The sequence below is a fragment of the Anser brachyrhynchus genome (assembly GCF_964034855.1).
Source record: "Anser brachyrhynchus genome assembly, chromosome: 1".
Taxonomy (NCBI): Eukaryota; Metazoa; Chordata; class Aves; order Anseriformes; family Anatidae; genus Anser; species Anser brachyrhynchus.
Window position 1 is genome coordinate 12,250,731 of NC_137694.1, and position 27,052 is coordinate 12,277,782.

At 41.0% G+C, this 27,052-nt stretch overlaps 1 protein-coding gene and 1 long non-coding RNA gene across 13 annotated transcripts in view; both read left to right on the top strand.

Moving 5' to 3' along the window:
- The window catches only part of LOC308190265, a 29,631-nt gene extending 11,190 nt beyond the window's left edge, over window positions 1–18,441 (top strand). Inside the window, exon 2 of the long non-coding RNA XR_013947039.1 lies at window positions 7,594–18,441. This is a non-coding gene — a long non-coding RNA (uncharacterized lncRNA). The remainder of the gene's footprint in view (window positions 1–7,593) is intronic.
- MAGI2 (membrane associated guanylate kinase, WW and PDZ domain containing 2) overlaps window positions 1–27,052 on the top strand; it is an 817,299-nt gene that overhangs the window by 221,879 nt on the left and 568,368 nt on the right. The window lies entirely within an intron of this gene.

The following is a 27,052-nucleotide window of genomic DNA, read 5'->3' on the forward strand; positions in this document are numbered from 1 at the left end:
TGCCCAGCCTATTCCCGAGCAGCCGGCCCCCCCACCCCGGCCAGCCACCCCTATATATTGTTTAGCATGACGTCAGATGGTATGGAATACCCCTTTGGCCAGTTTGGGTCAGCTGTCCTGGGTCTGTCCCCTCCCAGCTCCTGCTGCACCCCCAGCCTGCTCGCTGGCAGGACAGAGCAAGAAGCCGAAAAGTCCTTGGCCTGGTGTAAACACTGCTCTGCAACAATTAAAACATCAGCATGTTATCAGCGCTCTTCTCATCCTAATCCAAAACATAGCACCCTACCAGCTACTATGAGCTACTTAACTCTGTCCTAACTGGAACCAGGACAGATATCCACCCCTTATTCCATACCATTTATGTCATGCTCAGGTTACACTCTGTCCAATACATTCTAATTAATCACCATTTTCATCTATGATATATAGCAATCATGGTAGTGATGACATACATTATTATATAATAATTAACATACTACAATTCAACTCATGGGCTATTCTCACCCAGTATCAAATCCCCTTGAGGTACACACCGGACCTCCCCATTCTTTTGCATTACCCACCAAGTGCATCCAGGTCCCTGAGCAAAAGCAATTCCACGAATGGGTTTGCCTTTTCCTGAGGCAGGAGTAGCCCAGACTGTTTTACCCAGCATGTTTCTTACGTGCACTACAGGAACTTTATCCCCTTCTACAGTGCGTAACAGGTTTGATTGGGCAGGTCCAGCTCGGTTGGCAGATCCCCTGGTATTGACTAACCAGGTGGCCTTTGCCAAATGTGTATCCCAATTTTTGAATGTCCCAGCACCCATTGCTTTCAGTGTAGTCTTCAACAGTCCATTGTATCGTTCAACTTTTCCAGAGGCTGGTGCATGATAGGGGATGTGATACACCCACTCAATACCATGTTCTTTGGCCCAAGTGTCTATAAGGTTGTTTCGGAAATGAGTCCCGTTGTCTGACTCAATTCTCTCTGGGGTGCCATGTCGCCATAAGACTTGCTTTTCAAGGCCCAGGATAGTGTTCCGGGCGGTGGCATGGGGCACAGGATATGTTTCCAGCCATCCGGTGGTTGCTTCCACCATTGTAAGTACGTGGCGCTTGCCGTTGCGGGTTTGAGGGAGTGTGATGTAATCAATCTGCCAGGCCTCTCCATATTTATATTTCAGCCATCGTCCTCCATACCAAAGAGGTTTTGACCGTTTGGCTTGCTTGATTGCAGCACATGTTTCACAGTCATGAATAACCTGTGCTATAGTGTCCATGGTCAGGTCCACCCCTCGATCACGAGCCCATCTGTAGGTTGCATCTCTACCTTGATGGCCTGAGGTGTCATGGGCCCATCGGGCTATAAATAATTCACCTTTATGTTGCCAGTCCAGGTCCACCTGAGCCACTTCAATCTTAGCAGCCTGATCCACCTGCTGGTTGTTTTGGTGTTCTTCAGTAGCCCGATTCTTGGGCACATGAGCATCTACATGGCGTACCTTTACAACCAGGTTCTCTACCCGGGCAGCAATATCTTGCCACAATGCCTCAGCCCAGATGGGCTTGCCCCTGCGCTGCCAGTTGTTCTGCTTCCATTGCTGTAACCACCCCCACAGGGCATTTGCTACCATCCATGAATCAGTATAGAGATAGAGAACTGGCCACTTTTCTCGTTCAGCAATATCTAAAGCCAGCTGAATGGCTTTTACTTCTGCAAACTGACTCGATTCACCTTCTCCCTCAGCAGCTTCTGCAACTCGTCGTGTAGGACTCCATACAGCAGCTTTCCATCTCCGATGCTTTCCCACAATACGACAGGACCCGTCAGTGAACAAGGCATATTTCTTCTCATTTTCCGGTAGCTTGTTGTACAGGGGGGCTTCTTCAGCACGAACCACCTCCTCCTCTGGTGATATCCCAAAGTATTTGCCTTCTGGCCAGTCCATAATCACCTCCAAGATTCCTGGGCGACTGGGGTTTCCTATTCGAGCCCGCTGAGTAATCAGTGCAACCCACTTGCTCCATGTAGCATCAGTTGCATGATGCGTAGAGGGGACCCTTCCTTTGAACATCCAGCCTAGTACCGGCAGTCGGGGTGCCAGGAGGAGCTGCGCTTCAGTACCGACCACTTCCGAAGCAGATCGAACTCCTTCATATGCTGCCAATATCTCCTTTTCAGTTGGAGTATAGCGGGCTTCAGATCCTCTGTATCCCCGACTCCAAAACCCCAGGGGTCGACCTCGAGTTTCCCCAGGTTCTTTCTGCCAGAGGCTCCAGGTGGGACCATTCTCTCCGGCTGCGGTGTAGAGCACATTCTTTACATCTGGTCCTGTTCGGACTGGCCCGAGGGCTACTGCATGAACTATTTCCTGCTTAATTTGTTCAAAGGCTTGTCGTTGCTCAGGGCCCCATTCAAAAGCATTCTTCTTACGGGTTACTTGGTAGAGCGGGTTTACAATCAGACTGTAATTTGGAATATGCATTCTCCAAAACCCCACGACACCTAGGAAAGTTTGTGTTTCTTTTTTGCTAGTTGGTGGAGACATAGCTGTTATTTTGTTGATCACATCCATTGGGATTTGACGGCGTCCATCTTGCCATTTTATTCCTAAAAACTGGATCTCTCGTGCAGGTCCTTTAACTTTATTCTGTTTTATGGCAAAACCGGCCTTCAGAAGGATTTGGACTATTTTCTTCCCTTTCTCGAAAACTTCTTCTGCAGTGTCACCCCACACAATGATGTCATCGATGTACTGCAGGTGTTCAGGAGCTTCCCCCTGCTCCAGCGCAGACTGGATCAGTCCATGGCAAATGGTAGGGCTGTGTTTCCACCCCTGGGGCAGCCGATTCCAAGTATATTGGACTCCCCTCCAAGTGAAAGCAAACTGTGGCCTGCACTGTGCTGCTAGAGGGATGGAGAAAAATGCATTAGCGATATCAATTGTGGCATACCACTTGGCTGCCTTTGATTCCAGTTCATACTGGAGTTCTAGCATGTCCGGCACTGCAGCACTCAGTGGTGGCGTGACTTCGTTCAGGCCACGATAGTCCACTGTTAGTCTCCACTCACCATTAGACTTTCGCACTGGCCATATGGGACTATTAAAAGGTGAATGAGTCTTGCTGATCACTCCTTGGCTCTCCAGTTGACGAATTAGCTTATGGATGGGACTCAGGGAGTCTCGGTTGGTGCGATATTGCCGCCGGTGCACAGTTGTGGTAGCGATCGGCACTTGCTGTTCTTCAACCCTCAGCAACCCCACAACAGAAGGGTCCTCTGAGAGACCAGGCAAGGTAGACAACTGTTTAATGTCCTCTGTCTCCAAAGCAGCTATGCCAAAAGCCCAGCGGAACCCTTTTGGGTCCTTGAAATATCCTCTTCTAAGATAGTCTATGCCAAGGATGCACGGAGCATCTGGGCCAGTCACAATACGGTGCTTTTGCCACTCATTACCGGTTAGACTCACTTCAGCCTCCAATACAGTTAACTGCTGGGATCCCCCCGTCACACCATAAATACAGATGGGCTCTGGCCCTTTATAGCTTGATGGCATTAGAGTACATTGTGCACCGGTGTCTACCAAAGCCTTATACTTCTGTGCGTCTGACGTGCCAGGCCATCGAATCCACACAGTCCAATAAACTCGATTGTCCCTTTCCTCCCCCTGGCTGGAGGCAGGGCCCCTCTAGTCCTGGTCAGAATCTTCATTTCTGTGTTTAAAGGACTGCCTGCTGGAAGTTGGAGCAGCAAACCTTTCAGAGAACTCCTTTTTCCCAATTGTTTTCCTTTGCAATTCACGTACCCGTGCCTCTAGGGTCGCAGTAGATTTTCCATCCCATTTTCTCATGTCCTCTCCATGGTCACGTAGGTAAAACCACAGGGTGGCGCGGTGTGTGTGCCCACCATATTGTCTTCCTTGCATAGATGAACGTTTACCCCTAATAGCTGAGACACTGGTTTGTACAGGTGGGGAGGAAAATAAACTCTCTTTAAGTTGGTGGATCTCTTCAGAAAGTTTCTCCAAGGTATTCTCTTTTAGCTGGTGGACACTAGTTCGTTCAGGTGAAGGGGAAGATAATCTTTCTTCAAGTTGGTGGATCTTTTCAGAAAGTTTCTCCAAAGCATTCTCTTTTAGCTGGTGGACACTGGTTCGTTCAGGTGAAGGGGAAGATAATCTTTCTTCAAGTTGGTGGATCTTTTCAGAAAGTTTCTCCAAAGCATTCTCTTTTAGCTGGTGGACACTGGTTCGTTCAGGTGAAGGGGAAGATAATCTTTCTTCAAGTTGGTGGATCTTTTCAGAAAGTTTCTCCAAAGCATTCTCTTTTAGCTGGTGGACACTGGTTCGTTCAGGTGAAGGGGAAGATAATCTTTCTTCAAGTTGGTGGATCTTTTCAGAAAGTTTCTCTAAAGCATTCTCTTTTAGCTGGTGGACACTGGTTCGTTCAGGTGGAGGGGAAGATAAATTCTCTTTAAGTTGGTGGACCTCTTCAGAGAGTTTCTCCACAGCTGAGACACAGGCCTTTAGGGAAGATGAGAGATTTCCTTCGTACTGCCGGAGTATTTTAGTCACTTCATTCACTGTGGGATTCTCCTCCGTTTTCCAGGCTAGTATTGCCAATGAGTTGGCATATGATGATGGGGCACTCCGTACAAACTTCCGCCACATGGGTGGTGTACACTGGACTGCATCTGGATCTGTGGATGTTTGTGCGTCATCTAGGTCCTTATAAATTACTTCCCGTACGGCCAATTCCCTCAGGTACTGAATTCCCTTCTCCATGGTGGTCCATTTGCTTGGTAAACATACAAGTTCTTCCTTGAAGAGATACCTTTCCTTCACAGCTGACAGGAGACGCCTCCAGAGGCTGCGAGATTGTGCTCCATCTCCAATTGCTTTGTCAATGCATGCGTCCCTAGCAAGGGATCCCAGCCGCCTGGCTTCCTTGCCCTCCAATTCCACATAATTGGCTCCCGTGTCCCAGCACCGGAGCAGCCAGGTGACAAGCTGCTCGCCTATACAGCGACCAAAATCTTTTCGCACATCTCGTAGCTCACGCTGGTATAGAGTCCGGGTAATTACTGTTGATTTTTCGACATCCTCATCCTCATCTTCAGTCTCCTGCACCTTTGATGGCTGGTATGGAGTCCGGGTAGTTACTGTTGATTTTTCGCCATCCTCATCCTCATCTTCAGTCTCCTGCACCTTTGATGGCCCAGCCTCGTCTTCACTTCGCCCAGACTTAGCAGAAGACTGTCTGCGTTTTAAACGACCTGAGCCTCTATACCATTTTTTCACCTTGTCTACAGGGGCAACTTGCACTGCTACAGCTCGTTTCTCTGACCCAGCCACAGGGTCTGCCACAGGGGTTGGAATACCCTCTGCGGGGTCAACTTGCACTGCTACAGCTCGTTTCTCTGACCCAGACACAGGGTCTGCCACAGGGCTTGGAATACACTCTGCGGGGTCAACTTGCACTGCTACAGCTCGTTTCTCTGACCCAGACACAGGGTCTGCCACAGGGGTTGGGATACCCTCTGCGGGGTCAACTTGCACTGCTACAGCTCGTTTCTCTGACCCAGCCACAGGAGTGGGAGCAGCTGCACGAGCTGGGGCAGCTGCAGGAGCTGGGGCAGCTGCAGGAGCTGGAGCGGCTGCAGGGGCTGGAGCTGGAGTGGCTGCAGGGGCTGGAGCTGGAGCGGCTGCAGGAGCCGGAACGGCTGCAGGAGCTGGAGCTGGAGCAGCTGCAGGAGCTGGAGCGGCTGCAGGAGCTGGAGCTGGAGTAGCTGCAGGAGCTGGAGCTGGAGCGGCTGCAGGAGCTGGAGCGGCTGCAGGAGCTGGAACTGGAACGGCTGCAGGAGCTGGAGCTGGAGTAGCTGCAGGAGCTGGAACTGGAGCGGCTGCAGGAGCTGGAGCGGCTGCAGGAGCTGGAGCTGGAGTAGCTGCAGGAGCTGGAACTGGAGCGGCTGCAGGAGCTGGAGCTGGAGCTGGAGCGGCTGCAGGAGCTGCAGCTGGAGTAGCTGCAGGAGCTGGAACTGGAGCGGCTGCAGGAGCTGGAGCTGGAGTAGCTGCAGGAGCTGGAACTGGAGCGGCTGCAGGAGCTGGAACTGGAGCGGCTGCAGGAGCTGGAGCTAGGTTGCTAATAACATCAATTGCAGCTCGATAGGCACAAGCCAGACCCCAGCACGCTACAGTGATTTGTGTCACTTTGGAACTGCCAGAGTCATGACACCTTTTTTTCAAGCATTCTGCCAGCTTTTTAGGATTTTGCAGTTGTTCAGGGGTGAATGTCCAAAACACTGGAGGTGACCACTGCTCTAGAAACCTGCCCATATCCTCCCACACTCCCTGCCACTCGCAACTATCCCGCCTCAAGACAGATCTCCGGATGAGATTCCTAAGTAGTTGTTTAACCCTCCACAAAATCTGAAGCGCATTCAGGAGACATAACAACAAGAGCAGGCTGGTCTGAGTATCCCAAGGATATTCAACATCTCGGAGAACCACCGTAACTAACTCGGGGGATAAGAGGGTGGTGGTGAAGGAGAAAGGGAGAGTGAACAGGTAGGGAAACATGTCTTCCCCTGTCCCCTTCACAGATTGGCTCCCTAACGAAAACAGGCAATAGGTGTAATTGCTAATAGTTTCCGAGATATGGGTTCCAAAGTATAGAGTCGACGTCAGTGCTGAGTACAAATACCAGGTTAAAGTCGTGACCAGATATCTCATCATTTCATAAGCCATTGTTACACCGCACAGTACCATAACAATCTTAAACCAGGGCCCGGAAAGGATAAACAGTGCAACAGGGAGCACATACAGAAAGTAACGCACCATAAAACTCAATTTGGAATACAGGTACAGCAGACTGGAGATTAAGGCAATCAACATCGTGACTAGCAACTATTAAGCAGGTCCAATACTTATACCAATTTTAGTTTAACACACTCTGGTCAGATTTGTCGATATCTCAACCCTTCGGGCCCCACGTTGGGCGCCAAAAAGACTGTTGTGGTTTAACCCGGCTGGCAGCTAAACACCACACAGCCGTTCGCTCACCCTCCCCCCTCCCTCTCTGGGATGGGGGGAGAGAAACGGGAAAGTGAAGCCTGTGAGTTGAGATAAAGACAGTTTATTAAGACAGGAAAATAATAATAACAATAATAATAATAATAGTGATAATGGTAATAGTATTAACAATAATAATGTGTAAGAAAACAAGTGATGCACAATGCAATTGCTCACCACCCGCTGACCGATGCCCAGCCTATTCCCGAGCAGCCGGCCCCCCCACCCCGGCCAGCCACCCCTATATATTGTTTAGCATGACGTCAGATGGTATGGAATACCCCTTTGGCCAGTTTGGGTCAGCTGTCCTGGGTCTGTCCCCTCCCAGCTCCTGCTGCACCCCCAGCCTGCTCGCTGGCAGGACAGAGCAAGAAGCCGAAAAGTCCTTGGCCTGGTGTAAACACTGCTCTGCAACAATTAAAACATCAGCATGTTATCAGCGCTCTTCTCATCCTAATCCAAAACATAGCACCCTACCAGCTACTATGAGCTACTTAACTCTGTCCTAACTGGAACCAGGACAGTAACATAAGTATAAGTACATAAGTATCTTAGCAAATATCTGTTTGTAATGCATAGTCATTTCAGTTTAGCACCATGAAGACTGCAGGAGCTGGGCCTTTTCCATACTGAGGGCTTCAGGCCAGATCTAGTCTGCTGATTGTCAGCAAATGGTGAAAATGCTGTCAATTAGCAAAAATCACTCTCTGTCCTCTCACACCAAAATGGTGATAATGTGCCCTTTCATTGCCTGGCAGAGCTAGCAGGGAGGGAAGGCAGTCCTACCGATCGGCAACACTGCTTCATAGGCACTGAAGTAAAATCTGATCTTGATTATATCGCTATAGCCACCAACTTCACTAGTAAGCATAGCTGAGAGCAGAAATTGTTCTATAAAAGTCAATCTTAAAATTCAAAATAGAGGGAGGTATTAGGAGTTTGTTAAAGAGGAAAAAGGTACAAACAGATTATGCAAGAAGCAAGTGCTTTATCCATATGTGCCTCTGCTCGTCGTGAAGCTGTGTCCCTGTAATAACAATAGACTTATGAAATGAAACTGTTTAAATCCAAAGATAATCCAAAGGCTGGAAAATTCTGGTCACCTTTTGCTTTAAATTGTGGTAAACGGGAAGCAATTTTTCACAATCTTTTTCTCTTAAGTTTTTGGTTTGTTGAGCTCAACAATAAAAACTGACATCAGCCGCATAAAGTTTAAAGTAGTGAATTGATTTTTAAGCTTGAACAGCCAAAGGCAAAGTTCTCAGTGACATAAAACTGTTAAGCCACTAGGTTCTGAGTCTGAACACCACCATAGATCATTTCCACTTGTAGTGCAATATGTATAGGACAAATGCAGATCTTGGTAAATGCTTTGCCTTAAATCCCTGTAGCACAATTACATTAAAATCTTTCATAGGTACTTAGAGAAGCAGTATCTGAGAAAAGGGCCTGAATGGGAATTAATTCTCTGCATCTCTATAGGTCATTGTCAGTGAAAATGTCGTATGACTAGCAGGGAAAGCAATTGGTCTTGGACATTCAGTAGTGACCTATGTTATTGAACAATGTGAGAAAAGACCCAGCTGATTAAGTCATTCTGCTGCCTGCAAATGTCAGAAGCAGTACTGTCCTTTGGTCACATCTCTGGACCGGTGCTGCTTTTAATCCTAAGGTTCTGTGTGGCTCACTTAACCTTCTTTGCTGTCCTTCTTGCCGTTTTCTGAAGGTTGTAAGCTTTTCAGAACTGAGTCTTTTTCTGATACAGGCATCTTACACCACATAGGATAATGCTACGCTGATCTCACTTGCCACAGTTGCTGGTATTGCGGTAGTAGAGAATAATACAGGTTGCACTTGCCTGTTTAGTGCATTGGAACCTAATAGAAATGTCCAAATATTTTGTTATTTGGAAATTGGCAAGACAATACTTGTCCTTAATTTAATTTAACAGCAAAACCTGAAAGCACTGCTGATATTAGGAGCTGTCTGAGACCTGTTGGGTGCACTTTGTGTCTGTGATTGCAGTGGTGATTTTAGGTTGCTGAGCAATATTTATTAAATTGTTCTTAATATTCCTGGCTGACAATGTGTGTGTGTGATTAGAATTGCAATCCTTTGCATATTTGTGGACATTTATATAATATAAAATACTTCAGGGTAATAGACCTGGCCTTGAACAGCTGTTTTGTAGCATGCCTCTTATTGTGCATCTCCTTGCTTTAGCTCCAGGATGTGTTCTTCCTGCTGGCGCCAAAAATCTTGAGATGAGTTAGGGTTTTCCTGAGAGTGTTGATGATGTTTGCACTTATTCTGAATTTGTACCAAATGGTGAACAATTTATCAGAGAATCATAGAATGTCTCAAGCTGGAAGGGTGCCACAGTTGGAAGGGATCATCGATCCCAGCTCCTGGCTCCACTCAGGACCACCCAAAACTCAGACCATGTGTCTGAGAGCATTGTCCAAATGCTCCTTGAACTCCAGCAGGCTTGGTGCCTTGAGTTTGGACTGCTCCATTTCAGAATGTGTGAACCCTCCCTGTTACCAACATTTCCAGTATATCAGTCAGTGCACAAGCGCAGCAGACTGTGGGAGTAGCAGTTTAAGAGGTTATTATTAGTTTGGATGTAATGTTTCTTTGAGGGTTGAAAAGTAAAACAGTAAAGGAAGTGGCTACAATTCTCTTGACATTTTGTTGACAAAAGTGGTAGAATGATTTCCTTTCTATAGCTGACATCTTTTGCATTTTCAATGGGTGGTTTGGCTTAGTGTTTCTTTCAGCAAATGGCATTCATGTAGATAGAAATTTTCATAAAATTGAACTTCTGCTTCTTGTTGGGATGAGACAAGTGAATGTACTCCTTGCAACTGTCCTTCAGAGGCTAACCTATTCTGGACTTCCTTTTAACCCTGCAGTTTCTCTCTCTGTGTTGGCAAACATACAAGGCCTCTCTTGACGTAATAAAGTGTGAGAAATCTAGTATAAAAATATATAAATATTACAAGTATAAAACAAGCTAAAGAAATATTAAGTAGTTGGAAAAAAAAAAAGCACCCAAATTAAAACCAGTTCTAGGAGAGGATCAGTGAAATTAATGACTTTCTGAATCATGCATTAATTCTCCATTGAATGTGCATAGAGTACAGGTATATATATATAAAGGAAGTTGTTACCAGATTAACCTTTTCTCCCAATTTCAATTCTTGCAATCTAACCACAGCCTCTGCATAGCAACACAGATAGTTCCATAGAACAGTTGTTCGGCTGGAAGAGACATTAATCTTTAAGTATAAGATTGTTCAGTTTGTATCCCGTTACGGATTATTTAGTGCTTTTCATGTACTATAGCTCAAAGTGTTTTACTAAGCAATGAATTATAGTAGAGATGTGCTGTGAATGCAGAACTCACCAGAGCTACAGCTACAAATGCATTAAAGAGTTATTTTTTGAGTTTGAATGTTGTCACTTGCACCTATACAGGTGATGGATAGGGATGAGTCCTTTGCAAAATAGATGTTTGCTTTTATAGACTAACCAGAAAATATGAATCCAAGAGTAATATTTGCCAGCAGGAAAGCTGTCTTAGAGATAAAGGCTTTTTGCCATCCCATAAAAACACAGCAGAATATGTATGAAAACTGCAACCAGGAAAAATATTAGTAAATATGAAGCAGTATTCTACTGGTTTATTAGTTTATTTATTTTTTATTTCACCAGCAGCTGGAATCTCAAAAAGTAATCAGACACTGCATTTTCTCAGGAATTGCAGAACTCCGTGACCAAAGACAATTCTTCCCAGAAGAGCTTGCAATCTGGATAGATAAGACAGGAAAAAGTTGGTGGTGGTAACTGAAAGATGAGGATTTATGTTTGAAAGCCAATGAGTTGCAGTTGTATAAAAAATAAATAAACAGTCAGCAGCTGAATGATGAATGTATTTTTAGCCTTTTCAGTGATGAGGTTATATTAGTTTGCTTCATCATCCTTCATTGGAAAGGCAGGAGAGTCCTTGCAGCCAGTGATACTTTCTTGGCTGCTCTGAGGTGACTTTATTCACCACTGTGACTTGACCTTGTTTGATCATTTGCCCACATCCTCAGTCATTTACAGATTGGAGTAGTTTGCACAAGCTCTTTGATATTTGAATCTTGAAGTTTCTCATTCCCTATGCAGTGCCTTAAACCCTCCTACCTTTCATGCAAGTCCCTTGTCTATTACTATATTTAATGAGGCTTATAAGAAGATGAAGAGTCAGAGTGCAATTTGAAAAGATCAGAGAATGTTATATCTACTGTGCTGGTTTTCAAGCGTGTTTGCTCTAGGTCTCATCCTTCTGTAGCACAACAGTATGAAAGCAGTGGTCTATAACTGTGGGAATGAAAAAGAAAGGTGTCTTGAAAATGAAGGATGACAATACACTGAATACCTTCAATCACTTGTTATAGTATTATAACATTTGTTAATAGATCCCTTGGACAAAGTATCTTCACCACTTGCTACTTGTACTGGCTATCACAGAAAGAAAATGAATCTGAAAATTGTTTTAAATAAGAGGAACTGAAGAATCTATTAGCTTTTTTTCCTGTCTTTCTGTTCTTTTCATGTTATCTTTATTCAGTTGAGTTGATCACCAAGATCAAGTTTTAATAATTTCAAGCACCAATATTTTTCTTATTGTAGAAGAGCAGAACCCACATTTTTCTTTGTATCTCATGCTGATGTATATGCTATTGTAAAACAAGTACAATTTGATAAATATAATAGTTAGTTTGATATGATGTCTACAGCAGAAAAGTATGAGGTCTTTCCCTTTTCGAAGAGATGGATTTTGGCCTAGTTCACCTACTTCCCAAGTATTAGTCTTTAAAGTGCCACTACAGGATGGTCCAGTGCCTTGTCTTTTGGACTGCAATGCTCAGATTTATTGTTTAAAGACAGATCTTGTTTTGTTTCATCTAATTTTTACATCTATGCATAAAGGTCAAAGGATACATCTCCTTCACACACTGGGTAAAATTAGATTTTTCTGTCATTATTAGACTGTAGTTCAATCTCACTACCCATAACTCTTGAGTATGAAGCCTCATTTAAACAGACATTAAACTCTTTAAGTTAGCTTTTGTATTTTAAGAAGTGGATAATCTAACAGTTGTGCTTTGAAACACAGGAGTAAATACTTCCGATGGATGAAACAGACCAGACATATTTCTTTCAAAATCTTTCCAGTGTTATTGTCTGCCACCAAGGGAAGTCAACTACAATGCCCTACGTAATCTTCATGCAAAGTCATTTATTTTTTTTTCCCTGTGGTTTTGTTTCTTTTCCTTTCTGGGTTTAGTAGCCTCCCTGTTCTTTGTTGTGGATTGGTTTGTTCTTGCTGCAAGCATAATGGTGCATTATTGTTTAAAAACAAAAATAAAAATCAATGGCCTGTTAACATGAGGTCTTGCTCCAGTGTAAGAGAACTATTTTTTATAAGAGAAGATTGGCTATAAGTTAAAATAACAAGATCTGTGTTCTGCCTCTTGCTCAGTAACAGCTTCTTCACTGCCCCTGAGCGAGTCACTTAAACTCTTTCTTCTCTGAAAATTGTGGATAATAATGAATTGAATACTTCAGTATCTCACAGGGTGCTGGAAAACCAAACTTCTGTTGGATATTCCACGATGAGAAGGCAGTAGGGCAAAGCAAAGATACATTACATTACTAGTCATATTTTGAAAGCAAATGTTATAACAAGTAGCATAAAAATTGCATCTGTTTCAGGGAAATGTACCTTCCAATTAGCTAAGAACAAATAACATCCATTATATGCTGTCAGGAGGGGAGAAGAAAAATGTCAAATATATCATGCTTTGTCGTGAACTTTTGAGTTCTTAATACATACGGACAGTGCTCCAACTCTCAGACTGTTTTGGTGTCCCTCACTGGACCTGCTCCAGTATGTGAATGTCTGTCGCATACGGTGGAGCCCCAGCCAGGGCGTACACCCACGTTCCAGCTGCAGCCTCAAGAGTGCTGAAAAAGCTACTACCTCCTCCATTGATGCATATTTTCTCTCTTTAAAAACAGTGAAGAAGCCTTAAATAGTTTCAGAGTGGAGCTATTTTAGTTTATCTTTTTTTTTTTTTTTTTTTTTTTTTCCCCTAAAGATCCTGCACTGTGGGCAGGAATCCTTAGAGTTTTCTGTGTAGAAAACTCAGGGTAGGATTTGTTGCCATTAACTGTTATAGACCAGACTCTCTGTGGAGCAATTTTATTCATATTCTTGTGGTTGGTGTTCAGTGTGCTGATGTATTGGTTGCCACAGTAATGAAAATGTCTGATTATTCTCTGTTGCATAACTTTTATTATTGTCAAGAAGATTAGAGAGCCAGCTAACACAGACAAGTCCATAGTCTGGCATGGCAGGGGGGATGGAGTGCTATCCAGCTCCACCTAGCACTTTTATAGGAAAAGTAGTTTGAGAGAAGTCACCTATAAAATAAATTAAATTGCTTGGCACTGATAAATACTGTGGCAATTATGTAGAAGTGATAACAAATGGGAAACTGTAAAAGTTCATTTACTGAAATGCGTAAGTATTCTAACCAAAAAAGTGATTAAGACCCCGTGTGTCGTTACTGTAACACGTCTCAGTGGTACAAAGCAGCAGGGTGATATTCCAGCATTAGATGTGCCTACACACACATTGAGTACAGCCTAATGAAGTAAAGTCTATTTCTTTGCAACTTGTCAAGCAGCTGCATAAAATGTGAAACTAATCTAACAAGTTATGTTTTCTTTTTGATCAGCCAGCACAGATGATTTAAAAATCTTCACATTTGTACAGGTAAGGCTGTATTCACCTCAGCTGTATGGCTAAAATTCTTATTTCTGTGGTTATTTTGTAGTTTAGTATAAAAGCTGTTTTCATGGAAGGGGCAGCAATCTGTTCTTAAAATACGTAAGCAATCTCTTATACTTGACTAACATTTAAAGCTGTCTTATGGAATCTGTTTCTTGCCTTGCTCTTAGCCATTTGAACTTTCCTGTTGTCAGTAAAATCTATAAAAAATGACAAGGAGATGCTGGTTTGTACACAAGTGAACTTTGAGCTCTTCTAAGACAGTGGTCACAAGCAAAACCTGAACATCTCTGAATTATTATTATTATTATTATTATTATTTCAGAAAGCAACAAAGTCTGACCATTAAGTGCACTTGATGTTTAGCTAATACTGTAAGGTTCCTAAAATGAATAAGCATTCCTGCAATACTGCAAAATTGCCCTAGTCCGGTGTGGGAGACAGGGTGCTTCTTAAGTTTCATAATTTTTTACCCATCAGTATATTTTGGAGAGCAGACTGTTCGAATAGATCAGTTGTAGCTGCTGTGCATTACATATAAACATGTTCAATGCTTCATCCGTGGTAAGCACCCAAACTGTGGTTTCCAGATATAGAGACTGCTAAAACAGTCCTGAAGGTAAAAGCATGCTGAGTCCTGGCTTCACCTTTGAACCACAGCAGAGTGTTTTTCGTTATTCAATAGAATACAGAAGTGTGAATAAAATATTGTTTGTTGTTTATCTGCATTTGTCTATAATGTGTTAACTGCATTTTTATATCATTTAAATTTAATGCGCTTTTTTGGAGATGACCTAGAATGAATTTTTAAATTCTCACTGTGTTTATTTTATTAGATAGAATAACTAAGGCATCAGTCCAGGGAGCAGGTTCTCTTTGAATGACTAAAAGAGCATTGCATAGATGTTTTAGGTCAAATTAAAGACTTTATTATATATTTGTAAGAAATTGCTATCAAGCTGCATGACATGTCCTCCAATTCTCAATAGTTTAGGAGGTGATATCCAGTAGTAAATATATTCAGAGACCTCAGGAGCTAGATATATAGAGTCATAGAACGGTTTGTGTTGGAAGGGACCTTAAAGATCCTCTAGTTCCGCCCCCTTGCCATGGGCAGAGATGTCTCTCACTAGATCAAACTACCTGACCTTGAACACTTTCACAGGGCGGGGCATCCACAACTTCTGTAGGCAATTTGTTCCAGTGACTCACCACCCTCATAGTGAAGAATTTCTTCCTTATGTCTAATCTAAATTTACTCTCTAGTAAAAACCATTACGCCTTGTCCTTACCCATTGTACAAGGGCACTCCATACCCTTGTAAAAAATCTCTCTCCATCTTTATCATAAGCCCCCTTTAAATATTTGAAAGTTGCAGTAAGGTTTCCCAGAAACCTTTCAGCCTTCTCTTCTCCAGGCTGAACATCCCCAGCTCTCTCAGCCTTTCTTCATAGGAGAGGTGCTCCAGCTCTCTGATCATTTCTGTGACCAGAGTAATACTGCCTTCCTGACTCCGTGGAATGCTTCATAGAAGCAGGTGTCAGGCTTCCTATTCTTTCAAGACTTCTTTTGGTATTTGGAATCCCTTTTATCTAAATGATCACACAACACAGTAATTAGTAGATGGCTTCCTCTTTAGAAACTACATACTGTTTTTACAAATGTGCAATCATTTTTGTTAGGTAGGCTGTAGATGACTAAGATAGTGTTTAAATAGATAAAAGTAAAAGTAGTTTCTTAGGTATATTGAGTTTGATTTTTAATTTTTCAACATGTATAAAGCAGCACTGGTATGTTTAGGACAATTTAATTTAAGACTGAAGTAATGCATTCATATATATTCATCATATATCTTAAATGATTTTTTTCCCTTCAAATATAAATAAAGAAAATCTTAATGTAAAAACCTCATGTCTATTCAGCTGGTGTTAAAATCCTTGTTGAGTCTGGAGTGCCAGGATTTCACAATTAGCCTTACTGAGACTTCCTTTCTGGCAATGTCATCTGAGGATGCGGTTAGCCTGGTGTCACTTCGAGTATTCCTTGAGTGCCGCTAACAGGCACTGGCAGCATGCTTTCAGGATGTGGTGCCTTCTGCCTTCACACCTAGACAAATGCTGCTAGTGTTTTGTGTAAAATGTTGAGCAAGTACTATGAAATAAAACCCTACAAATAATGGATCTTTCAAAGTCTTTCCCCTGTGTAATATTGTTTGTCCTTCAAAACATACTTACTGCATGTTAGTGCTTCTCTGAGTCTCGTGTTGCTCTTCTGTGCAGAGGGCTTCACAGGTGTAAAAGCTGATAGATATTTGAAAGTAGGTTGGTATTTTGAAACAGGAGATATGCCAGGAGCAGGAAGGATGCCGCAGTGAAATTTGGAAGATCCAACTGTATTTTATTAGAAGGAAAAAAAAAAAAAAAAAGCAAAAAATTTTACTCTATTATACCTTGGTTGTCAGTTACCAGGCATTTATTAAAAGGCCAACAAGGACAAAAACAAGAACCTCCCATTCAAACAGATAAAGAAGTTTCTCTTTTAATTTGTTTTATATTATTAAATATCCTTTTCATATTTTGTGTTCATGATGAAGAAATGAGTGGAATATTGCCATTCATAGCTCCTATTTTTTTTCAAAATCAGATATTTTAATTTTTTCATGTGTCACATTACTTGCTATGACACTTGCAGTCCTTGTAACCTTTATGTGTCTTTTTCATCTTCTATCTAAAAGACAGTTTCTTGTTTCAAAGCAAAATTAGGCAGTCAGTTCTGAAAAGCATAAGCAAACACCAAACAGAACAAAACTTTAGCTCTTTCAAAGACCTGTGTTGGCACCCATGGGAAGCTGTGCAGCACAGATGACTAAGACAGTAAGGCTAGGAGAGAGAGAATACAAAAAATATATCCAGAAGTTAAACCAGAAGTGATGTAGGATAACAAAAAAAAAAATTTAAGAATAGTTTTTTTTTCCCTTCCTTTAATTCCTTTAAGGAAATTCCTTTAAGTGTTAATCCCAGTGTAGAGCTGTAAACAAACTGCTTGTTTAGGTATTGCTCTACCTTATTAATTGTGTATATATATACAATATATGCTGTATATATATATATAATCAAGATAACTGATATTATTTCTATTGCATAAGTGTTGTATCTAGTTTAAAATATAATACTTTATCAAGACTGCCTCCCACCCGCAGTTTGGTGTGATGGCTAGGTTAGGCTGTGCAATCTCTTGTTCAGGTATGAATATGTTATTGTATATGGGAAATTGTTAGTCCTGAGCAAGAAATGCAACAGGTTTGCTGCTTGCATGCTAGCATCTTTGAATTTGGAAATGGATATATAATTCTGCCAGTCTTCATTGTAGTGCTGTTTGCCCAGTGCAACAGGAGCCTTTGGACAAAAGCAGCAAGAGCTGGTTAGATTGCTACACAACTGGAAAGCTTGTCAACCTGAATGGGTGGCAGGCTTTAACAGTGGTCAGCAAGGACCTGGCTTATAGATCCACTTTGTTTACAGATGTTATCTGATAACCCTTGTTATCAACAGCTGCTGAAGAGGATGTGCTGGTTGTTACTGACCAAATTGTCAAAGCCCTGAGAAAGGACGAAATACACTTACAATTATCCTGACAAAGCAGATTCAGTTCAGAACACCTCAGGCGGAAGCCAGTTTCTGTTATGGACAAATATTTCATCATCTGGTATGCAGGTAGTCTGTTGTACTGCGACCTCTGTATTGATTTTGTGGTATTCTTTAATATCGGGTATGTCAGCTTTGCTTTTGCACAGCTGTGTTTCTACACACAGTCATCACAAGCCCCAGTTTAAATATATGTGGACAGGATAAACTATCAAAATAATGGAACTGAACTGAACTACAAGAACAGACAAATTTCTCTGTTAAAAAACAAACAAACAAACAAGCAAACAAAACAACCTATACATTGTGAATTTATTTCTATGTTCACATCATTAATAAAGCAGTTAAAATCCTCCAAACTGAATTATTAAAAGTTTTTTATGGCCATGCTTAGACAATTTATACAAAACTTAACTGATGAAAAGATTTATTGAGCAAGACAGAACACTGAAACTATGATACACAATATTCATGTCCTTGCTAATTAAGAAATGTGGCTAGAAAATATTTCATTTATTTTTCTGTAGTAATGATAAAAACTTTTTTTTTTTATCAGAAAATATACATTTTAGGAATGTCAGCAATACAATCCTCTTTTTTTACATCTCAGAAATATTTTTTTATAAAAAAAAAACCTAACTGTTTCTTTAAAACAAAACCAAATTGTTAAACAAAATTATAATTATGGTTCCAAAATCACATTAAAAACATCTTTGGTATTTGTACATTTCTAATAAAACATTTATTGTGCCTCTCTAAAGGGGGGGAAAAGAAAAGGTGTCAATAATAAATATTCATAAGAAATGCATATCTAAAAATGCATTAGAAAAACTCAAGCTAAAAGTAGTACCAATTTCTTCTCTCTCTCTCTTTCTCTCTCTCTTTTTTTTTTTTTTTTTTTTCAAGCAAAGAATGAGTTACGGTATATTCTAGAAACTGATCTTTAACTAGGTCCACTTCTGAAATACTTAAGCTGTAAATTGGCTACATCTACCCCAAAATAACATTTTTCATAGGCAAATGAAGACCTTTGCATGACATGATAGCAAAACAAAACCAAAAAAAAAAAAAAGGGGAGAGAATGGTAAATACTGCAAAGAAAATTAACTCAGTACTGTTCACCACCTCAATAAGAGTGTAACTGATCAAGAGGGGGTTCACAGAAAAGCAATATAAATGATCAGGGAGTTTCAGGAAAAAATGTCATATGAATGAAAGATGAAAAATTCTGAGATTTAACTTTTTAGAATGCAATTAGTAATAAATGTATGTTGGGACTGAACATGTGAATAATGTGAATAACGTGAAAAAAATATTTATTGATCTTCAGAATATTTAATCTTATTTAATTTCAACATTTTTCAAAGGCTGTGAAGTTGTACACCTCAAGGCTTATATTCATCTCTACTTTTAGAAGTAGATATTGATCAAATGTAGAGAGTAGATTACCCCGTGTATGTATGATATGGTATTCTTGCACCTTTTTCTGAAGCATCTGCTACTGTTAGGAATACAACAGATCCAACCAGAAATCTGTGTAGACACAGTGTTGAATTTCCTTCTGTTTTTAATAAGCTCAGATAAATCACTGGCTCAATGCTGTGTCCAAACCAAAACTATCAATCTGTGAACAGCTTTCAGCATCTACACTTTTGCATCCCCTGCTCATAAAAATAAATCTGTTCAGATAGATAATTTTAGTTTCAGTCTTCCTGTTTCATCTCTAAGGAATTCATCTTGCTGTCTTGGAACCTTACAGTTCCAAAGGAACCCATTAGAAACTAGCTGCATATTTATTTATTTATTAACTTACTACCATCCACTAGAAATACAGCAGTGGTCATGAGTGTTTTGAAGACTTTATTACTCTTCATTTTAAATTCCTCAGCAGTGAGATCAGTGGGTATTTTGATTTTAACTTTTGTTGTAAAATACCTCGCATGCTTTGTAGGAAATTATATTGATATACAGTTGTTCTTTTAAACAAGAAAAAAAAAAAAAAAAGAAAAGAAACTCAAGTTTTCTCATTTTCAAGTTGACATTTTACATGACATGGTCACATGCTGGGGACTAGATAGGCAAAAGCAGGTGAACAGTTAAGGTCCATCTATCCCAGGGAAGGTCATGGAACTGATCATCTCGAGTGCCATCATGCAGCTCACAGAGGACAACCAGGTGATCAGGCCCAGTCTGCAAGGGCTGTTTCCTACAGACTTTTCCTGGAAAAAATGGCTGTTCATGACTTGGATGGGTGTACTGTTCTCTGGGTAAAGAACACCCCAGAAGTTGTGGTGACCAGACCCCAAAAGTTGTGGTGAATGGAGTTATATCCAGTCGACAGCTGGTCACAAGTGGTGCCCCCCAGGGCTCAGTATCAGTGCCACTTCTCTTTAGTATCTTTTATAAAGATATCTTAAAAAGAACTAGCCCCAGTGCTGAGATCTGGGTGAGATGATTGAGTGCACTCTCAGTAAGTTTGCGGATGACACCAAGTTGGGCAGGAGTGTTGATCTGCTCAAGGGTAGGAGGGCTCTGCAGAGGGATCTAGATAGGCTACACTGATGGGCCGAGAGCAACTGTGTGAGGTTCAACAAGGACAAGGGCCAAGTCCTGCACTTGGGGCACAACCCCACACAGCGTGACAGGCTGGGGGAAGAGTGGCTGGGAAGCTGCCCAGCGTAAAGGGACCTGGGGGTATTTGTTGATAACCAGCTGAACATGAGCCAGCAGTGTGCTTAGCTGGCCAAGAAGGCCAACAGTATCCTGGCTCATATCAGTAGTGTGGCCAGCAGGACTAGGAGGGAGCCCTTCTCTACAAAAAGGACATTGAGGTGCTGGAGCATGACCAGAGAAGGGCAATGAAAAACCACGTGATGAGTCTAGAGAACAAATGACTGTGGAGTGGCTGAGGGACCTGGGGTTGTTTTGCCTGGAGAAAAGGCTCAGGGAAGACCTTATTGCGCTCTACAACTACCTTAAAGGAGGCTATAGTGAGCTGGGTATCAGTCTCTTCTCCTAAGCAACAAGCAATAGAACAAGAGGAAATAACCTCAAGTTGCACCAAGGGAGGTTTAGGATGGATATTAGGAAAAAAATTATTCACCGAAAGGGTTATGAAGTATTGGAACAGGCTGCCCAGGGAAGTGGTTGAGTCACCATCCCTGGCAGTATTCAAAAGTCATGTAGATGTGGTGCTTAGGGACATGCTTTAGTGGTGGGCTTGGCAGTGCTAGGTTAATGGTTGGACTTGAGGATCTTAGAGGTCTTTTCCAACCTAAATGATTCTATGCTTCTACTGGACAGAAAATTGACTTTTCAGGCTTCCTACCCTTAAACACTTATGACTCATATGATCCCACGTACATACAGCATTTCTAAAGTGTTTTAGCTCCCCTCTGTGTCAGTGGAAACAGCCAAGGGTAATTCCAGGTTGAAACTCAGATCTTACTGTTTTGCCTGCTGAACTTACCTCTTGCTTCTGTTGACTGTAGAGACAGTTTGCAATAATTACGGTGCGATTCAGTTCACCTAATTTTAGATATATACAGGAATTTGTAAAGTGTGGTTCGTGTGACATACACTAAACAGCTGCTTTAGAATGAGATGAATCATGTCTTAAAATGTTCATTTCTCCCCAGTTACTGTGAGAGAAGTCTGTATAACTACCTCATAAGTAAATGTCTCCATTTTCTATGTGGGAGAATAATTAGGCCATCAGCAATTCTGTGATGAGGGATTTATTCTAAATTCCTTTCGCAAGGGCTGCTCCACTTGGCCTAAACAATTAAGATCCACTAGCTAAAAAGAAAGTACATTAATGAATGTTAACATCGAAAAGAAGAAGAATGTGGCTGTTGCAGTTAATTAGCTGTACAGCTGAGGAACACGAGTTGCATTTTTTTTTTTTTTTTGTCAGTAAATGCTGAAGAAAAGGTACAACAAGGACTGGAAGCCAGAACTACCATCACAGCTAAATGCCCTAAAACTAAATATTGTACTGAATCTGTCTTCTACCCAGTAAATATTTATGCAAAATAGAAGATAGGAAGGATTGGAAGTTACATGCTGCTCCTTGTAGAATACCCTTCAGGCTTGTGTTGGTGTAGTTGGGCTGAGTATGCTTGGTGGAAAGACCTTACAATAATATAAAACTTCTCATTTCATACAATACAAATGTGTTCTGTATGGAAAAGATGAGTTCATTTGCCACCTGAGAACAAGCAGCTGATGAGCAGTGATTAATGCTACACAATATAGCAGGGAATAAGTAGGAATCCCTAACCAAAAATAGAATTTGGCCAGACACTGGAAATAATTCCTTATTTATTACGTCTTGCTGGTTTGTGACCTTTAGTTAATCTGAATGAATGGACTAATGAAGTTGCACATCAGCTTTAAATGTCGTCACTATTTATTTATGTATTTATTTTTCTTTAGCAATTGCCCCGGTTTTGGCTGGAATAGAGTTATTTTTCTTCCTAGTAGCTGGTGTGTTGCCATGTTTTGGATTTAGGATGAGAACACACCAATGTTTTAGTTGTTGCAGAGCAGTGCTCATACAGAGCCAAGGACTTTTCAGTTTCGTGTGCTACCCTGCCAGCGAGGAGGCTGGGGGTACACAAGGAGCTGGGAGGGGACAGAACCAGGACAGGTGACCCAGGCTGGCCAAGGGAGGTTCCACACCATGTGGTGTTAAGGTGGACAATAAAAATGAGGGAACTGGCCAGGGAGGGCTGCTGCTGCTGGAGGTCTGGCTAGGCATCGGTCAGATGGTGGTGAGCAATTACACTGTACATCACTTGTCCTGTGTATTCTTTGTTGTTTTGTTTTGTTTTGTTTGTTTCTTTCTTTGTTTTCCCCCTTTTTTTTTTTTTCTTATTAAACTGTCTTTATCCCAGCCCACGATTTTTTTATTTTTTTTTTTCTTCTCAGTTCTCTCCCCCAACCTACTGTGGGGGGGAGCGAGCGAGCAGCTGTGTGGTGCTGAGCTGTCTGCCAAGTTAAACTACAACCAGTATGCCACATGAATGAGAGGGTATTCATAAGGAGACACTACTGCTGAATTTTTAATGGGATTTTTTTATTGTAATAAAAATGTTCATGCTATTGCCACACAGGTCTTAAAGTAGATCCTTTCATTCATGGGTGGAACAAACCAAACAACAATAAGGGAACCTAGGTGGGATCAAAGGTAGCACTGACGATGAAGCTAGAACTTTCAGATTCATTCATAACTGAAAATGCAAATTTAAAGAGATATATTTGTATTTTTATTGACAAGTTGATTTTTGTTGTTGTTGTTAAAAATGCAGAATTACACTAGTAATCTAATTTATTTTCAAAAGTAATTTCAATTTATTATGCTTCAGAGTGTGAAGTATGGAATCAGTGTTTGGTAGGCAACTGTGCAATTTAGGCAGATATGCTCAAAGTCAGTTAGTCTTTATTGCACTTTTCTTTGGATCATCTAGATTAGCAACAGCCAAGTGTTCAACAGACTAAATGGACCCCAAGAACAACCCCATTTGATTATTTCTGAAAGGAATTCTTTATTTTTATTTTATTTTTTGTTAAATAAAAGCTGCGGTAGTATAAACACTATATGAAGAAGATTGCTGTTTAGAGTGCCTTGGTAGAGCTTCTATTTAGATTCTATCTAGCTTATATAAAAATTATATAAAAAAATAAATTCCATCTAGACATTTTTGTAATTATGTTCGTTTTCTCTTTTTATCAGTAATCATTGTAATTATGTGCATTAAACAATAAACTAAAGCAATGGATGCAGAAGTGGAAGAGATGTTTGTATTTCTTAATTTGGATGCCTGTGGTAGATGTCCTATAACTTCTGAATGTATAAACTGCTTTAATTCTTGTTAAATCACAGTCTAGAGATTGTTATGCTTTGTCCCAAGAGTGCATCTTTGGCATTGTCCTGTTCAAAAGCCAAGGGCTAAGTCAGACCCATAGGTAGCTCTCAGCAGATGAGCCAAATGTTGAGTTTTGAAGCTTGAAGCTGCTCACATGGGAATGCTGCATGCCCACGTCTGTGTGCACTGGTGGGACTGCAAGGGCTTTTCTGCTCTTAGCATGAGGCTCTCTGACCTGGACACACAACTGTCAGCACACAGCACATGCAGGTCTTTATTCTCCTGAAGCCCAAACATCTCACTTTGCATGACAGAACACGGAAAAACAGGTCTTCACTTGTTGGCACTAATTGCAGACTTCACAGCTCTTTGTAGCCATAGTTTATATAGCTTACGTATGATAACCATAGCCATCACTGAGCCATCATATTGTGCAAGGGAGAGTTATGAAGTTGTAACCAAAAAAAAAAAAAAGGGGGTAGGGGGTGGGGACACTTTTCTATTGCTTAGGGACCTATTAGGGCAAACATTTTAGTATTCATAACACAAACCATATAACTTACTGAGCCATACTGAAAGACACCATTGACTGTCCAGTGGGTTTTAACTATGTTCAGTTTTACTGCCTTGTGGAAGAGAAAGTACTTTCTAGGATTCCTTCTTCTGCACTGCATAAAAATGAATCTTTTTCACACTAAACATACTTTATTCCAATAAAAATTTAGAAAATATGAAGCCGATTTAACTTAATTCGAGTTAAGTACCTCTGAATAATAAAACTATACATTATTTGGATTGACCTGAACATTTGATGTGTGCATCTAGTGGAGTAGTTTTGATTTCTTTTTTCTGTCTAAATGCAATGACAAAATGTTGGCCTGTGACTCAGATTAGAGGACACGAGTCAACAGTGTGCCACAAGAATATCCAGTTGTCAAATAAAATTTATCATTTGTGTTAGCAGACTTGTTAAAGTACAAATAATTGGCTCACATTGGACTTCAGAGAATTACTTCAAAATTGTATTTACAAAACAGAGCAAAAATAAGCTGCCATTCTATCTTGTTATAACGTTAGTTCCTCCAGTAGGGTAGTCTTACGTGAATTTCTGTGTTGGTGAGAATCCTTGTATGCACTACTGCTTTCTAAATGAGTCTGTGAGTAACAAAGAAAATACTGTACCTGTGTTCAAACATTTTAAAGTATGCTTTTTCCAGGAGAAATATGGCTCTCTAAAATGTCTCTAGGGGCTTCACAGTAGCTCAGATACATTCATTCAAGATTCTGCTGTTGTTCTGGTTCCTGACACCAAGCCAATAAATAACAATAAATAACAATAAATAATAATAATAATTAGAATAATTAGAATAATAACAACAAAAAACACATTTAGGTAAAGAGATATTAAAATAGACCAGACCCACTATTTTGCACTGGAACATCTGCCATTTGTGGTCTGTGGAATAACTGTTGCTTCACCATTTAAAAGTGGTAGTTCCCAGCATAGGTGCAGAAGTAAATCCAGTCTGCTTATGGGAAGACAGCAAAGAGCTGTTCCTGTGGGTGAAACCTCTTCTTGGACAAATTTTCTGTCACAGGCACTGCGTCCTTGTGGAATTGCATGGCCCTTGGCGGTGGCTGGTGAAGGAGGAAATGGGAGGGTCTTTGCAACGTCTGAACTGATTTCAGTTTATTAGCTCTAATACTCAGTCTTCAGAATTGGCTCTTACTGTCACCCTTGAAGTCTTTTGACTCAGAGATGCAGATAAAACTGAAACTATCTCTTGAGAAAAGCTAAAAGACTTTAAAAGCTCCAGAACTGTGAATAAACGGCTTAGCCAATATCAGCTTTTTAAATTTTCTGAGCAGCTGCTTAGATCTACAGTAATTACATACCTCTACAAAAGACTGCTGCTTCAATATGTTGTAAGGGGGAGTCTAAATTCAGTTCATTTACCATCAATGGCTATTCCGCAGCTGAGATACTAAGCCATCCCTTGTCTTTGTTTCTCTGTTTAATGTTTAATTATGGCTTTGTAATTGTATTTTGGTACCACCTGGTTTTTAATTCTACATGCTCCCTCTAGGTACATTTTATTCATGAACAAGATGAATGAGGATTTTTATTCTAACATTTTTGCAAATAGGTCATTTTATTTGCTTTTAAGCTACAAAATTTGTTTTAAAGGATTAAAAATGCCAAGCTCAATCATTAAAAATATCTGAATCAGAAGAAAACAATCACAAATTCCAACTTTTAGATGGCAGCCCATCTAGTGATTAAAAATTATGACTACAAATCTCAGCTTGAGAATTATCTCTTTCTACACAATTTACTGCCACCAAAAAAAATAATGCATAAAGTTTCTTATGTCTCATAAAAACAGGAGAGTCAATCCTGACTTGATTGCTTCTGAAAATATCAGGGAAGAAGTCCTTTTGAGGGCTTCATTCTGCATTGCACAGGTACAGACCCGTAGGCAGTACCTGTATTTGCAGATTCTTATCACCTGCATACGCAGCATCTGTGCAGTTCTGCTGAATTTAGTGGAATTATTTCTGATAAAGAGTGGACAAAGTTGTTGTCCTGGATGCAAATGGCCTATTGTGTGAGTTTATGGATCTTTGTGCTAGAATTCAAATGAGCCCTTTCTGGGTCTGCACTAGCTTTTGAAGATAAAAAATTGTCAGCAGAAGATGTCTGCTGACAGTGTCTCTGAGGAGTGAGGAATCCTCTTGAGTGGACCTTTCTTCCAGGATTAGTGATTGGTACAAATCTGAGCAAGCAGCAGGATTAGGAACCTTTCTGCTGTTATCAGCGATAAAATGGTGGTGAGGAAAGTTTGTTGCTTTTTTGTTGTGAGGCATTTAGTTGTGGAAATGGAGCACTGGAGTGCGAATAGCCTATTGTTGATGTGCTGGGGACAGGAGAAGGAAGGGGAGTAATTCATAAGCAGCTGGTTGAAGATGAAGGACTTACAGATGCAACATGATAAGCAACTGAAAAAATCTCAATGAGCCTGTCTTCCTTTTGCAAGAGCAAGCTTGATTAGACTTGTTTAGAATCAGATTCAATATAGGCTTTAAGTACTTGCAGGTTAAGAACAGTCTGACAATTCAGGCCTCTGTTTCCAAGAGGAGAACCCGAAGACCACTGTTGAGCAACCAAATTGTCTCTGTGGAAGGAGAGCTATTTCGAGCAGCCATTGTTTTAATCTCTGAAATGTGACAGATGAAGTAGTTCACTAGGTACACCTAAGCAAGGGATTTTTCATTCTTTACCTAATTTCTAGACCCAAATACGGTTTGGTTAGGATCTCAGGCTCCTCCTGCTCAGCCATGGCCACATTGGGCATGAACCCAATGTGTACATCTGAGAAATTTTCTAAGCATAAAGCAAATGCTTCCAAGGTTTAGGGTGTTGCTTTGCTTTGGAAATCTCAGTTTTACTTTTTTTTGTACCTGAAGTGTACCACACTGAACCATATTTCAATGTTTTTTTATTGGACTGGGTTCAAATGTATAATATGTAGTTACCAAGGGAATAAGAATCAGTGTATAGTTCACTGAAGTTCTTCTGTAGTGTGAGATACAGTGTGAGTACAGCGTGCTACTTACAAAAACGGATGACAGGAGA